We start from the raw sequence: 17,416 nt of genomic DNA, 5'->3' as shown, positions 1-17,416 counted from the left end.
GCTGGAGCTGCAGAAGGAACCCAACCCCACCCCATTTCTTCATATTTCCTGGCAGGATCTGGGTGGCGAGCATCTCGCCTGCTGTGTGAGGAGCAAGCTGCCCTTCTCAGTCTGCACTGTGCGCTTTTCTTCGAGTTTGCTTCCCCTGAATCAAAGAGCACTGCTGTCCCAACCCATCCAACAGGAATTTTCTCCTGTCACGAAGAAACCTGTAGGGGTTTCAAGCATTTCCATAGGAAAAGAGCAAGGTCCCTGTTTGTGCTTCTCAAACCTTGGGACGTTCCAACCTCTCCCTCCCTTAAGAAAATACAAACTCTAAAAGCTCTTTGTGCCCATACCTACCTAAAAAGGCCTTTGACTTCTACCTCAATTTTCGAACAATTTCAGTGCATACTAGCTACATTTTCACTTTATAATTGTTTCGCACTGGGTTTCTCTGTAATCTGTAAGAGAAAAGATGGCCACAGCACAGCAGGACATGGCAGTGAGACAAGTCTAGAGAGACTCTTCTGTATCAAAAGGTGTTTTATTTGGGGAATACAAGGGGCTTATTTAATAAATCACTTTCTACCTCTGAAGTTTGAGTGGCCTAAAAAATTCCACAATGTGCCCCACACAGGTAGGACTTCACTAATCTCAAACGACCCCAGTATTACTGTCCTCAGAGATATTTCAATAAACATGTCAGCCAGCAATGTCACTAGAGTTAACATGAGCTTATTCAATTTGTTAACTATGTCACCAGCCTTGCTTATGAGATACTATTTTAACATCTTTTAATTATTATATAACAGTTCAGTGCATGGACTTTGGAACCTGAGAGAGTTGACTTTGCCTCCTAGGTCCCTTATTGGATCTTACTTAACCTCTCTAAGCTTCAGTTAACTTTTAGGTAACATAAGGATACATAATGCCAACCTATCTCATAGAACCGAAAGATGAATGACACAGAGTACTCAATAATTGAGAGTCATTACTACTATTAAAATTCCTTTTAATACCATTATTATTGGGACTAGAAAGATTAAGATGTGTAACCTCTTTCATAATGTTCAGGAGCTGAAACTAAGTTCCACCTCTTTTCCTGGGGCAACGCATACTCCCACTAACGTTAATTAAAGCTTTAATTTTACCTTCCTGGAAGCTTCCAAGTGTAACTAGAAAGCTGTATTACAGAAAGTAGGAAAGAAACATAAAGGGTAATTGTCCCTCTCTCTTAAAAAAAAATCTAACATGACTACAGTGACTTTAATTCTTAATATGTAATTTAGAGGAAACCTTTTCATTTAATGGCGGGATGCTATAAAAGCAACCAAGTTTAAAAAAGAAAAAAAAACACCAAACGTCTCAAGTCTTGAAACTAGTGTTTTTGATTATAAGAACTTGTTTATGCACCACTGACTTAGGATTTTGATACCATCAGCAGTGAAATTTTATAATACACATGTCTGTTCTGAGTAGTCAACAAAAAATGTTCAGATCTGAACTTCTGCAGCTGACTGGGATCCCTCTTCACCAGAACACAGGGAGGAGGTGTAGTGCGCTGCACCCTTCAGAGCAGCCGTGGGCTTAACCGTTGAGATACCACTAAGGCATTTCATCCAGAACAATCGGCACACAGCGGCAGGCACCTTCCTCAGGCTGAACCAAAGAAAAACGAGGTTCAAAATATCTTCATGTCTGACACATATTTTTTTTCTTCAGATCTTATTTGTGCTAACTGTGATTCAACCTTGGAAACAGATCTCAGGAAGAAGCCTGAGAAGTCACAGTTCTGAATACTGACCATTTCTCCCCAAAAGTCTCTCCCTACATGACGAGGGGCAATCAGGGACCTGGGGGTTGGAATCATCTCGAAGATACACTCCGGTCATTTTGTTTGCCTGCAGGGATCACTGAACTTCTAGCGGAAGACTCAGCCTCCTCGATGGTGCCTCAGTTTGTCCACAGGTAAAAATGAGCATCACTTCACACCGACCTGGCTAGGTTTCTAATAAGAATTCATGAGCACTAGTTAAAACCATTGGAGAGGGCTTCCCTGGTGGTGCAGTGGTTGGGAGTCCGCCTGCCGATGCAGGGGACACGGGTTCGTGCCTCGGTCCGGGAAGATCCCACATGCCGCAGAGCGGCTGGGCCTGTGAGCCATGGCCACTGAGCCTGCGCTCCGCAAAGGGAGAGGCCACAACAGTGAGAGGCCCACGTACCACAACAAAAAAAAAAAAAAAAAAAAGAAAAGAAAAGAAAACCATTGGAGATCTATGGAAGAAGGGGGCTAACAGAAACGGATGACACTGTGTTTCCCTTTTATTCTCTTCAGTTACAAACGGATTTCTTTAAACAAGACAATAGATGCTGATTCTTACCCAGAATATTGGGGGAAAATCCCCAGATCAAGACAATGATGGAGAGTATCTCAGGTCAGTTCAGGTATTAGCAAGTAAGATGCTGCCTGTTACCCTGTGATATGAAATGAGAAGGCACGTTCAAATCTGGAGGAATATTTTGGCGCTTTTTCTAAGAACTAAACACTCTTGAGAGAACCTGTCCTATTTGCAGCTGGCTTTGCACATTTCAGAGAAGCCAATTGTCTGCCAAATCTAACAGTCCCAAGGACAAATCTATTATTTGAACATTGGAGGGGAAACTTCAATTAAATCTGGCTACAAAGTTAACCTTCATTTTAACTGAACAAAAGAGCATCTCCCACAGGCATTTTTGTAAAAACTACAGCAGCTACGGAGAAATGCAAGATGCCACCTTCACTCATCTGTTTCTGTCTTTGTTGGTATTTTGGATTTTTTTGTCCCAGTATATACACCAGTTGTGCACATTATGTCCACTGAGTGGACATTTACACGTGGATGGATCTTTCCCTGCCTCCTCTGGGACTCTGCATGGTCTCCCAGCTCCCCACTCCCCAGATGCCAGCCTCCCCTATGCTCCTGGCTCTTTTTCTCAGCCATCAACATGCTTAGAGCTTTTCATCTTAGCATCTGCCTTCACCACACTTCCACCTCTGGCTACCGTTTTCTTTCCACCCCCTTCTCATCCTTAGCTTGTCAATGAGCAGTCTACACTTCCTGTCTTCCCTTCCTCCCCTACTTCTCATCCTTAGTTCGCCAATGAGTGGTCTACACTTCCTGTCTTCCCTTCCTTCCCTACTCCTTGCTCAACCACCTGCAATCTGACTTTTCTGTCACCACTAAAAATAGTCCCCCGAGAAGCCCCAGTGAATTTCCAAACAATAAATCTGGTGGATGTCTTTCAGTACTTTTCTTTCTGGTCTTTCAGCTGCAATGAAACACTATTGATGATTCCCTTCTTTCCACTTGACTCATGCCATCCCCCACGTTTTCTCCTCCTACTTCTTTAGACATCCCTTTTCTGTGTCCTTCATAGGCTGGTCTTTCTCCTCAAATGTTTACATTCCCCAGGGATGTTCTTGGGGACTTGAAATCAATCATGTTCTGATTTATCTTCTGGCACCACTAACACACACACACTCACACTCTTCTCAGACCCAACCAAACCACCTCTCATCAAAAAATCGTACTTGTCCCTCAAGGTCCATTCACTCCACCGCACTCTCCCTGGTCACTCCTACAAGAAGTGACAGAGATTTCACTCTCGGTTGCTCTTCTGGTATTCTCTAGTTCTTGAGTACCTAACCAAATTCATCCTGGTTACTCACATACACATCCTTTCCCGAGTAGATTAGAGCTTGGACTTTGGAGTCAATCAAATCAGGATTTGAATCAGGATGTTAACCCTAACTCCACCACCTTTGGTAAGGTTTTATTAAATCTCCCAGGTTCAGCATCTCCGACTAAAAATGAAGGGGGCCACGAGTGTAGTGGTTAAGAGCAAGGATCCAGGAGATGGGTGGTCTACACTGAGTGCCAGCCCCACCACTTACTAACTGTGTGACTTTTGACAAGTTTTTTCCTTGTATGTGAAGTGGGGTATAAGAGTACATATCTCATGATGTTAATGTGAAAAATGAGGTGAGTTGATGTTATTCAAGTATTAAGAACAGTGCCTGGCACTCAGTAGGCACTAGAGAAACATGAACTATTATTATTACCTATCTGCTAGGGTTAATGTGAAAATTAGTATGTCTGAAACATGACAGGTAAGCCAAACAATGGCAGTTATTCTTATAAAAATCTGTCTTATTCCTCTTTGTATAATGCATAGCCTCAAGTACAGTCACACTTGGAAGTTACTATAGAAAGTACTATCTATCTACCTACCTACCTACCTATCTATAAGCTACTATCAAAAGTAACTTAAATATATGTATAACTGAGTCACTTTGCCAGACAGAAGAAATGAACACAATATCGTAAATCAGCTATACTTCCATAAAACTTAAAAACATACCCTGTAAAATATACATTGTTATAATTATTAGCATGATCTATGGAAATCAAGACTTGTGCTGGCTACTCAAAGACATAGAAAATAAACTTATGGTTACCAAAAGGGGAAGGGGGTGGGGAGGGATAACAGGAGTTTGGGATTAGCAGATACAAACTACTATATATATAAGAGATAAACAACAAGGACCTACTGTATAGCACAGGGAACTGTATTCAATACCTTATAATAACCTATAATGGAAAAGAATCTGAAAAAGAATAGGAAAAAAAAAGACTTGTGCTGGTTAAAACTGTACTCAAAACACTGTTTTTTGACCCAAAGGCCATTCAAAGGTAACTGAAGAAACACATTGTGGTATATACATTAAATGGAATTCTACTCAGCAATAACGATGAATGTATTACTGATAAATAATAAACAGAAGCGCCTTAAATACATTATGGTGAATGAAACAAACTAGAGCTTCCATTTATACAAAATTCTAGAAAATGGGAATTAATCTATATATAGATCAACAGTTGCCTGAGGCCCTGGGTGGTGGTCTGGGCTGTCTGCACAGGGGCACAGGAAACTCCCGGGGATGACGGAAATGTTCTGTGTCTGGACTGAGGTGATGCTGACACCAGTGTACGAATTTATCAAAATTCATCAAATCATAGATTTTAAACCCCTGTAGCTTATTGTATTGTATGCTTTAAGCATATTGATTAAAGTAAAAATTTTCACTGAATGTATGGGAAGAAGAATCCCTAATCTGTCTGAAAGGCATTTCATTTTCTTGGACACCAAAGGGAGGAGGGGAGGCAATCCTGATAGTAACGACCTACTTTTAGCAGTGGGAACCACTGTCTCGTTCCCACTGTCCATCCTGAGCATAAGCATGATAGTTTTTGCCTTTGAGAAGTTCACAATTTATTATGCTAACCACTGGGAATCCCAGAAAACCTTGGGAAGTGGGTACGCATGAAGCCACAGAGCTGACACTTATGGGGTAAGACATTGATCCCAATGTGCTGGCTGTAAATCTCTGGAATTAGAACATTCTGACTGACCAATCTGGTACATACGGGGCATTATTTAGATGGAAAGGAATGTAACACACACTCTACAAGCCTTTCCAGCCAAGTGCCTCTCAGGGCGTTACTGACAGGTCAGTAGCCAACACTAGAGAATGGAAACCACTTCACTCAGCACCATAGAGAAGCCTCTTCTCAGGTGGGATTTGGTGACACAGCGCCGTTATCTGAACCAACAGCTAGAACCCGAGTGAAGGGGGATGCTGCCCTTGCTGCCATTTCTGAATTGGAATTTGGCTTGACTCACGGGTAAGCATTTTCATTCCTGTAGAAGTTCCACAGCCCCTAAGTATCTTGAATTTTTGTTTTACACGTGAGATAAAAAAGGCCATTTCATAGGCAGCATCCTCTTCATGATAATCATCATATAGTATTCATTACATACCCAAAGTCATGCAGCCAATCAAAATTTCCCACTTAAAACTGAAATGACCCAATTACTTTAACTAAGAAAAAAAAGGTTTGGTTTTCTGGTAAAAATAAAAGGAAAACTCCAGGGGGTAAAGAGTTGAAAAAAAAAATAGATGAAAATCTACTCACCTACTCTCTCTTCTGAAGTGTTATTAAAAGGCAACATTCTGCAATTAATGGTACAGCTTTGTGAATACTCACTGAACTGCACAATTTTAAAGGATGAATTTCATGGTATGTGAACATACCTCAATTAAAGAAAAGCAATACCTACATTTTAGGTCAATCAAAGTATTTAAAGATTATAGTATCTAACCTCCACCAAACTTCCCTGATTACAACTTATGAATTGAGTAGAAACCCCTAAAGGCATCAGGAAATACCATCATATGGAATGCTGAATTTTAAGAATCGTGTAAGTCGGAAATACTAGATACATACGTAAGTGACCATCAAAATTACCTAATAAAATGTCTTCTTATTGTTAGCATGACCTGTGGAATTTTAGCCAGTTAAAATGACTACAGTGCTAAAGACTGCTGCTGCCTAAAACTGTATTAATGACTTTCAGAAAAGTCAAAATGCAAAATGCTGTGTGGAAATATAGTGATATTATATCATAGTGATTGTAGGAAAGGGCCTTCAATGCTTATTATGTCATATTAATGAACTTACTTTTTAATGTGGACAGTTTTTTTTTAGTCTTTATTGAATTTGTTACAATATTGCTTCTGTTTTATTTTTTTTGGTTTTTTGGCCACAAGGCATGTGGGATCTTAGCTCCCTGACCAGGCATCGAACCTGCACCCTCTGCATTGGAAGGCGAAGTCTTAACCACTGGACCACGAGAGAAGTCCCTGAATTTACTTTTATTGGTATTTTCTGTCACTTAAAAAATGATGATATATCTTCCAATGATCTTTTGTGTTAAAAATGATGTCTCTATACATAGTAAGAAGAAGCATATAATCAGAAAAGGCTAGACTGAAAATAACTTGAGGAATAATCTTCACCTGATTTGTACTCTCAAAAAGAAGAAACTCTGATAATCTTCTCATAGTCACTGGACATAAAAATTATGGCCTCACCCAGGGATGAACTGAATTGGATACTATTAAGTTGAAGTAAAAATCCCTTTGGGTTTTTTTTTTTTTTTGGTATTACTTCATGATACTTTCCATATGTTTTATTTGCTATAAGGTTCAGTGAAACTTTTACTCTCATGGTGCATTAAATTTCATTTCATGGCCGAAAAAGTTCCATTTAACAGTCACAAAAGAACAACTTTTCATCTGTATGAAACCAAGAACATTCATAACAAGGAAAACAAACTTCAAGTTGAACAGTACACAGAAAAAAGTGAGTTTGTGAGCTCATTGGAAAGATCACCTCATTCGGCGGCTAAATGCAACCTTTCAACAATTCTGTCTGGTTTTAGCTATTAATACTATTTTCTTTCTGGGTTAGGGTGAGTTTTCAGATTTCTGGTGAAAGTGTTACTAGATTAAGTAAGGGGTGCCAGGCTGAGCTGCTCTGCTAAGAAATAGCTATTTTTAAAGTTATTTTTTAATTTATAATTTGGAAAATAAGCTAGTACTTTGTCAAGTGTAACATAAATATTCCTTATCTGACCTGAACTGTTTCTGAGTCTCCTTTAAGGACAGCATTACTTTGATTCTGTCACTATACTCAGTAGGCAGCTAAATCTAGAAATTATTTTTATTCTCTTTATATTTCCCTTACTAGGTTTGTTGAAGTAAGAGGAACCTCTATTTAAAGAGAAGTTTGGCTAAAAACACTAGCTGGTTGTCCTTTTGGGAAGCTGACTTGAATCCACAGTGCAGAGAGATACGAAAGCTGCTGTCTCTGCTATTTACACATCCTTAGGTGACAGACGTGTAACAGCTGGGTGGTATAGGAAGACTTGCATACACAACAGTGCAAAAAACCCACCAACGTGCAAATCTGAGTATGATGAAATACTATCTTGAAATATCAACACTGAGGTTAGTGAATGGCTATCAGGCTATAATAAGCATGACTAATTACAACAGTTTTCATGAAATTCACCATATAAAGATTCAAATTTAATTAGAGGTAGTAATTCTGCCTTTCAATTAGTGCAACAGGATTCCCTAATTCACAAATTCCTTAAATATTAAAGAAGTTCCTGATTAAAGAATCTGATAGTTTCTGGTATCCAGACATCAGCAGACTATTCAGGTACCTGCAGAGATGAAACAAAAGACTACAATACAGCAGAAAGTTCAATCTGTATATGGGCCAGAGGCAAAAAAAAAAAAAAAGAGCTCTTTTATAACTACAAGTAGACTGTATCCCAACCATAGTCTCTTACCTCTCATCAGATCCGGTCTAAAATCCTAAGAGGAGGCTGGAGTGAGCGTGTATTTCACTTACTAAAGGCTTTGCTTACTTAGAGAGACACAGTCAGATTCATTAAAACAACTAGAACCACTCACCGTACTTATTTTGTTGGTGGTGGATCACCTGTGTCTATTATAGCTCAATGTCCAGCTTAAGTTTGGGGTTAACTGGAGAGCTGTCCTGATGCCAGCCCTGCGACTTCAGGTGGGGGAGGAGCTGAAAGCCTGAGACGCAGGGCCAAGAAACAAGTGTTCGTCAACAGGCAGTAGTACTTCGTGAACCTAGAACCACATTAGCTTGCGGTAATTAGCTAATTGCTCAGCCTTTCCATGTTTGTGCCAGCTGGCCGTGACCACTGTCCCTACAGGCTTGGTCTCAAGGCATGACACATTCCCTACAGGTTGGTGGTGTGGGTGCAACAGACATTGGCATCCTGGCTTCTTTAAACTCGTGCACACCAAGAAACTATTTTGTGTTACTTCTAGTTCATTTTTAGTCTTATATTAAAACAGAAATTCCCTGACTTGTGTCTCTTATGTTAGCAAACCAGCTAGATCATGTTATATGATTGTTAAGGCTCCATCCCAGCATCCCCCAGTTAGCATCTCTGTGAGTGAGTCTCTGTCACCCCTCCCTCACCTATGCTCCAAGCTCAACACAGGGATAACATCTGAAAGCTCCTGCCTGCATCTCACCCCTTAGCTATTTTGTGAGCAGGGGCTGTCAAAGCTCAAGCAATCCCAATAATGAAATCTTCCCACTGTCACATCACCTTTCATCCGAAATATGTTTTTAAATGCGGGAACATTACAGGAAGGCAAGCTCTGCTCTCCTGCTCAGTCATAGGCTCTGCTAAAGGACAAGACGAAAGGTGTGTGTTCTTCTTTTGAGGTTATGCAGATCTTTTCCTCTCTCCACGTTTCGATTAAAGTAGAGAATACATTACTTGCTTTCTAAGTCTTAGGTGAGTTAGAATTTCTTCTTCTTCCTGTTGACATTTTATGCTGTTAGGCTGTAGATCCAGATGAAACCCCTGGTCCAGTACCCAGTTTAGCTTCACTGCAGCTCCTCGCAAGGACAACAGAAGCTTTAACCAAGGTGGATTCAGTGGGATATGACTTATTCACTCAGAGATGTGGAGAGTTAATGCTTATATTTCATTTGTTATACACATTAGAGCTAAAACTGGGCTTGACTGTGAACATTTCATAGAAGAAAAAACAATGATGGATCACATTTAAGTGACTTTGCTGGAAGCAGAGGCTAGTAGCAGGGCTGTGATGAAAAACCAAGTTTTTTGTGTATTGGTCAAATTATAGGAAGGAGGGTGGACAAAACAGGCAGCCTGAGTAGTGTGGTTGAAAATTCTTGAAGGTACACACTTCCAGTTATTACAAACATTAAGTTCTGAGAATGAACATATAGCATGGTGACAACAACTAATAATACCATGTTGTATATTTGAAAGTTGCTAAGATAGTAGATCTTAAAAGTTCTCATCACAAGAAAAAAAATTTGGGCTTCCCTGGTGGCGCAGTGGTTGAGAGTCCGCCTGCCAATGCAAGGGACACGGGTTTGTGCCCCGGTCTGGGAAGATCCCACATGCCACGGAGCGGCTGGGCCCATGAGCCATGGCCGCTGGGCCCGTGCGTCCGGAGCCTGTGCTCCGCAACGGGAGAGGCCACAACAGTGAGAGGCCCGCGTACCACAGGAAAAAAAAAAAAATTTGTAACCATGTGAGGTGATGGATGTTAATTAAACTTACTGCAGTGATCATTTCACAATACATCAAATCATTATGTTGTATACCTGAAACTAATACAATGTTATACATCAGTTATAGCTCAATAAAACAGGAAAAAAGGAAAAATCAGTTTGATTTGACGACTAACTTTAAGAAAATTAGATATTTCTCCCTCTGACGTTTTCAATAAATTTAAACATATGAATGAGAAAAAAGAAAGTTATGAAATTTTCTGAAGTTGCTTTACTTAGTTGAATAATCCAGCTTTTCACATTTGGGGCCATTGATTTCCCAGCACAACCTGGCACGACAATGTTCCTACTTGTCTCCGAGACCCCGATCCTCAAGGGCCTGTGAAATTTCCTCTTGGGAAACCATTCTATGTGGACTCGCTTCAAATCCCTGGTTTCATTTCCTAGGTCCTCACAACTTATACCCGCGTAAGTATTTTGCGGGAGACAACAGTGAGCCAGTGGGGCTGCTGCCTTCTCTTGTAGACTTTTGTTTGCCTTTGTCACCTCCCAGAGCATAAATCCCTAAAGGATCCAGACCAGGTCTGCTTAAACCAGCTTTAGCTATACCTTTCTCATTGCCAAGGCAGAGATCAGAACAACCATCTGACAATAACAGGGCATGGCAACAGCAGGCATCCAACCACCCTGTTCAAGCTTCCACTCCTTCTGGATGAACACAAAGAGAGGAAGCCCCAGGCTGGCCACCAGAGAAACATACCAGAGGATGAGGTTATTGATACCAATTCCTCGATGAGGATGATGATGGCGGTGAAAACTGAGCACCTAGAACGTGCTAAGAATTGCGTCACAGCTCCACACATTACCTCGAATTCTCTCACCCACCCCATGAGCTAGGCTCTTGCAAATGAGAAACAAGGGAGACTGACTAGCTGGCCCAAGGCCTCACAACACTAAAGAGGCAGCATCGGGATTCAGATCCAGATCAAGCTGAATGAAAAGTTGTTTTATCCCTTCTTTTCCATTAAATGTGCAAAGTCAAGATTATGCGAGCTCTTGAATTTCGAAAAGCTGGAGAGCCTTGTTTTTTGGAAGAGAGTTTATTGAGAAGGTAATTGCCTGTGACTCCAGTGACAGATGCTATATAACCGGAGAGACTCAGAGATAATGAGAGCGTATATTCTGAGGCTGAGTCCGACCGCTAAGAGTCAGCCTGACTCTCTTCTTCACACACTGCTCCGGTGAAGTGGGAGCAGGTGATCGTATCCATGAATAATGAGGTATCCTTAGATGCCCCAAGGCAGAAGGCTGAGAATTAACGTCCCTTGTACTCTGCAGATTGTAGGGCATTCATCTGCCGAGGGGTACAAAGGACAGAACAAGATCCATTATTACCTGTTTAGAGGTTGGCAAGACGACCCTCAGAAACACACAGGATCCTACATTCCTTTTGAGCTACTGTATTAATATTTTTTTATAGTTTTTTCTTTCTTTTTTTTTTTGGCTGCATTGGGTCTTCGTTGCTGCGTGCAGGCTTTCTCTAGTTGCGGCGAACAGGGGCTACTCTTTGTTGCAATGCACAGCCTTCTCATTGTGGTGGCTTCTCTTGTTCTGGAGCACAGGATCTAGGCATGCAGGCTTCAGTAGCTGCGGCACGTGAGCTCAGTAGTTGTGGCTCACGGGCCTAGTTGCTCTGCGGCATGTGGGATCTTCCTGGACCAGGGCTTGAACCCGTGTCGCCTGCATTAGCAGGCGGATTCTTAACCACTGTGCCACCAGGGAAGTCCCTATTAATATTTTTTTCATCCATTCATTCATCTATCTATTCATTCATTCATATACTCAAAAAACACTGTCTACTGTATATAAAGGAGATTTTCTAGACACAGGGATATGTGTGTGTGTGTGTGTGTGTGTGTAGATAAGACACAGTTAATGCCTGTAGGAACTTAAAGACTAGTAACGTGCTTCTTTAACTTACAAAAAGTCTGTATCCTCCACTCCTAAAATATAAATTTTATACCATAAAAATATACATTTTATACCAAGGTCTGATATATATACACACAACTGAAAGTTCCGTAAAACAACATCTACTCTTAAAATCTATAAAGTTCTCTGATATTTTCTATTCTAGTCTACTCTAATACTCTTACTTAATGAAGGCAGTTTGCTTGAGATAATGATATGGCGGTTCAGATAAAATAGAGATTTACAAGTGTGTATATCCACAACTGCATAATTGTGTGGCGTCAGCAGGGAAGAAATCAAGTAAACCTTTCAAAGGTGTTTGAGTTGGGCCTTGAAAGATAGGCAGGATGGAGAGATGAGGGGCCTTCCAGGAAGAGGGGACAGTGTGCTGTACACACGTTGGCCGGCAAGCACAGAATTGAAACATAAAGATCCATGGAGGAAGAAAGGTAGGCTGGAGCTAAATCAAGGAGCAGAAGGGTGTGATATGAAGGATCTGAATAAGAGAATGAAAGGGACAGGTTGTATTTAGGGGAAACTCATCAGGCAGGATCAGAAGAGGAAGACTTGGTGACCATCCCCTCACTCTCCCTTTTATTCATCTTGGGGACACCCCACCTCGCCATGGCAACGTCTGCTTGCATAGGAACCTCACAGTGCAAAGACCCACCTGCCCTTATCTGCATGAAAGGCAAACCAAGAATTGTGCAGAGGGCTTTGGTCGGATAATGGACAAACATAATGCAAAAACTCACATGCTACAGACACTTGGAAATGTTGAATGGAGTATAAGATTTTTTTTTTAAAGGCAGAAATGAGTTCACAAGAAAGGAAAAGGGAAATGAAAGGCAGAAAGATATGAGGTGACGTAGTGGCTACACAGGGAGAGGACTACTGGTCTCGTTATGCTGGAGGCTTTTTGTTGTTTTCCACTTGGGGACACGCAACAAAGCTGTGAGCCTTGAGAGGTGGGACACTGGAAATAAGACACCTATATAAACCCTGGTCCTAAACAATGAAACAGTGGACTAGGGACAAATCTATGCACTGGCACAGGAAGATGAAAAGATATTCCAATGACCCCTGCCTGGGTTCTAGGTAAAAACAACAATAACAAAATCCTCCCCAAGAATTTGAAACCACAGTCTCAAGTCTCACAAGAGTTTGGAGCTTACATTTATATCACCTTCTAGGTGCAGAAACTTGCAAACCAAGAAATTAACGTAATATTTGGCCCAGATGGTGAAGACTCTGGGGCTAACCTAAAAGAGGACACACACAGAAATGTATGTTTAAGGTGATCAAAGACAGAAAAAAGAAATGCTGAACGTTAGGAAAAAAACCCTAAAAAAACCTAAAAAAATAAAACCCACCTAAATAGATTTTAAAACAGTACTTCTAGAAATAAAAAATTCTATCACCAAAATTATAATTCTCACTGGGCACATTAAACAACAGATTAGACATAGCCCAAGATAAGATTAATAAATTGAAGATAGACCTGAGAAAATTACTCAGAATGCAGTAGCCAGAGACAGAGAGGTAGAAATAATTAAAGGGTAAAAAGATATGTAATATATCATGAGAAGGTCAAATGTATATCTAATATGTATGCCAGAAAAAGAGAAGAGGAAAAGTGGAGAAATGGCAATATTCAAATAATTAATGGCTAAGAATTTTCCAGAACTGATGAAAAATATGAACCCTCAATTCAAGAAACATGCGTCTGAAACAAGAAAATAAAAATAAATCCAGGGTCTTCCCTGGTGGTGCAGTGGTTAAGAATCCACCTGCCAATGCAGGGGACACGGGTTCGAGCCCTGGTCCGGGAAGATCTCACACGCCACGGAGCAACTAAGCCCGTGCGCCACAACGACTGAGCCTGTGCACCTAGAGCCTGTGCTCTGCAACAAGAGAAACCACTGCAATGAGAAGACCGCTCATTGCAACGAAGGGTAGCCCCCGCTCGCCTCAACTAGAGAAAAGCCTGTGTGCAGCCAAAAATAAAATTTAAAAAATATATATATATAAAATAAATAAATCCACATCTAAGTACACAATGTAGTGAAACTGCAGAACACTATACACAAAGCAAAAAACCATAAAAGCAAACAGAGAAAAAAGTAAATAATCCACAAACAAATAGCAAATCAACCGGACTCTTCCACAGCAATGCTAGAGGCAACATGGTGAAATAGATTGTCAAAAGTCTAGAAGGAGAATAAATGTCAAACTAGAATTCTATTCCTAGCTGAACTATCACTGATAATTGAGGGGAAAATATGGGCATCCAAGATAAACAAGACTGAGTGATTTCCCACCCACTGACTGTTACTTAAAGAACTACAAAAAGATATACTTTGGGGAAAAGAAAATTTAAACCAGAAGAAAGGAGTAGGAGGCAAGAGGGAAAGCATCTGTTACATTGTTTTCTGTACTTTTTCTGTTTTGAAATAAAAATATAAAAAAGATACAGATGACCCAATTTACCTTGTTTAAAACACTTCACTTGGGAAAGGTGAAATAATGGTACCAGCCAAGAGCAAATGCTATCACACGACCCCATGAAGCAACAAAAATAGAATAAAATTATTGACTTATCCATAAATATTAATGAATATGATCTGAGCATCTTTTGGATACAAAGAACAATACTGCTGAACCAGTGAAAGATGTTTAACAAGAAAAATATCTAATATTTTATTTTGGTAGAACATTTTTGTTCCTGTCCTTTCTTCCCCATTTAAGTTACCTATTTGGATACTGGTAATTCGTAAATACAACTTTAATTTAATATTGTATATAATTGATCCCACACAGTCTAACTGATGTGGAATTCTGAAGGACTCAGTTTTTTAAATAAAACTGAAAAATACAGATTCCTGAGTAGCCCCATAGATAATAAATCTATACTACAAAATTTTTAAAAATTACCTTTGCTATTCCATACAGGTTTTAATTATATTAGAGATAACAGAATACAACTTTGTGATATGGTACAAGCCCACATAAATCCAGGTTTTTAAAGGATTCAACATCTTTCTAAATAAAGCCAACCTCAGCAAAAGAAATAGTAGGGCACATGTATTTGGAGTTCCCTTTAAATGTACTACACATGCATCAAAAATAACACCTCTTCTCGCTATGGCTACAGAACAAATGCCAAATGCACATTTACATTAGAATCAGGTAACAAGCCACAGAATCTACTCACATTTATTGTCCCATAAGTAAGCAAATACAAGGGCAAAAAGTACTAAGCGCTTTTCAGCAGACAAGAAATGGAAATGGCACAGAAGCTTACATCTCTGCCAAAAAATACAAGGGGAGTAAATAGTCTCTTTTTATAAAAAGCAACGATACTGAAAATTGATTGAATACATTTCTTCAGCTAAAAACACAATGTCCATCTACTTGGCCATCAGCATCTAATAAACTCTCTCACCCTGGGCACACAATGAAAATTTGCTGATGAAGAGGACTTGCACTTTTTCTTTTCCATTTTTCTTGTTTGGGGACCTTTGTCTCATAGAAAGGAACACAAATGGCTACCTCTAATTAAAAGAAAGCTGTGGTACATGTTACTTTTTCAGACATGATGTTTACTCCAGGAAGAAAACTGTCATGCGAACACATGCCAAACTGAGTAAACTAAAGATGAAAAAGTTAAACCTAAACTATTTTACTTCATAAATTCTTAAGTAACAGTATCTACACGATTATTTTGGAAACAGGGATGGCTCAGGATCTAGCCTTTCAAGCACCTCTTTCAACTACTGTACAACTTCCCAGTTTCTTGGGAAAATCCACCGTAATACACAATTTCAGAGAGCCCTGGCCTGCTACTTTGGCACTGTTCCACTGTCAAGGAGTGAAACGATTCTTTTTTGTGCCTTCCCAACTCTCTCCTCCTTAACTCCCCCCATGATCTCTGGAACCCAGGTGGCTCCCGACCCACACTGGCAGGGGGAGGGGGCCTGGGCTGCCTCAGCACCTCTCAAGGAGCTCAGAGGGTCCCAGGGATCGGGACTGTTTGGAGCAATGGCAATTTGGGCACGTGTTTTGGACTCAAGTTATGGGGATCCCTGTATTGGCTTGTTTAAAAAAGTGAAAGAAGGTTCTTTCCATGAAAATGACTGGCAGTAGAGTGTAGAATGGTTCCGAGGTGGGCTCTGAAGAGAACGAGCTTGAAATCAAATCAATGCTGTGTGATCTTGGGCAATTACTTTCCCCTCTCTGTGCTAGCTTTTCCCATCTATAAACAGGGATATAAATACTACCTACCTAAGGTCATCATGAAGATTAAAGGACATAAGTTAAGCACAGTGCTTGGCACATAGTAAGTGCCCCAGAAATATTAGCTATTATTCGTAGCAAGAGTACTAAAAACACAAAAACACGGGTGAATGGGGAAAAGGTACAGTACTAAGGTTTCATTTATTATAAATGATTTAAACTGTAAAACCAAGAAAACATTTTCCTTCATAGGAAGTTAGTATTCACTGATCTAATAAAAACGTTAAAATGCAAAGTTTGTAACTTTCGGGCAACCATACACTTAAATATTCTTGAATTTTGATTCCCAAACCTGAAATTGTGATTCTTATAAAGGTTCTTTTTAACAGATGATGTCGAATATCATCCGTTACGTATTTTTTTGAGACTTGGGCGGTGGGCTCACTATTACATTCAATTATTTTAAGCTATGATGTCTTAAAGCAGCAGTCCCCAACCTTTCTGGCACCAGGGACTGGTTTCGTAGAAACCAGTTTTTCCACAGAAATGGGGGGCAGGGGATGGTTCAGGCGGTAGTGCGAGCAGTGGGGAGCGAGCCGCAGATGAAGCTTCACTGGCTCACCCGCTGCTCACCCCCTGCTGTGCGGCCCCGGTTCCTAACGAGACAGCTCAGCAGCCCGGGGGTTGGGGACCCCCGCCTTAAAGCCAACTCCAGACCTCTTCTCCTGTCCCAGTCTCCTCACAGGAGGTACAAAGCCAAGCTTCATACAAAGAGCTGCGTCACTCTGAATTCCTTCCCTTTCTCTTATTGTGTGTGGCCTACCAAGGTCAGAAAACAAGTAATCTGAATCTTCCATTTGGACTTTCTTCCTTTCTGACTGTCCTTTGGAGATTTAGCACACTGTCCTTAGAGCCCTTGTTGAAGTAATGAACGTAAGACGAAAGCCACAAGCCTTATTTTGCAGCAGAATCATTTGCAAAGAAAGATACTGACTACTGACGTTGAAGGGCTTTATCTATCTAAGAATGGACCTAAAGGTAACTGAGTCAAGAATTTCCGGTCTTCCAATTTTCAGATAACAGAGTGGTATTTCTGAATGACTCACCAAAAAATTTCCTCGGATAAGATGTCACTGAGACCATATGTTCTCAGACTGGGAGCTCAGGCCAGCCCTTGAAGAATGACGATTTTTTTTGTTTTTTCTTTTACTTTAAAAATAGGACAAAAGATTTTGACT

At 40.4% G+C, this 17,416-nt stretch overlaps 1 protein-coding gene across 2 annotated transcripts in view; it reads right to left on the bottom strand.

The window, feature by feature from the left end:
* FRY (FRY microtubule binding protein) overlaps window positions 1-17,416 on the bottom strand; it is a 328,357-nt gene that overhangs the window by 189,416 nt on the left and 121,525 nt on the right. The gene's annotated exons all lie outside the window — the stretch shown is intronic.

This window comes from Delphinus delphis, chromosome 18 (genome assembly GCF_949987515.2).
Source record: "Delphinus delphis chromosome 18, mDelDel1.2, whole genome shotgun sequence".
Lineage (NCBI taxonomy): Eukaryota > Metazoa > Chordata > Mammalia > Artiodactyla > Delphinidae > Delphinus > Delphinus delphis.
The sequence above is the reverse complement of the archived record's forward strand: the minus strand, read 5'-3'. Positions and strand labels throughout refer to the sequence as shown.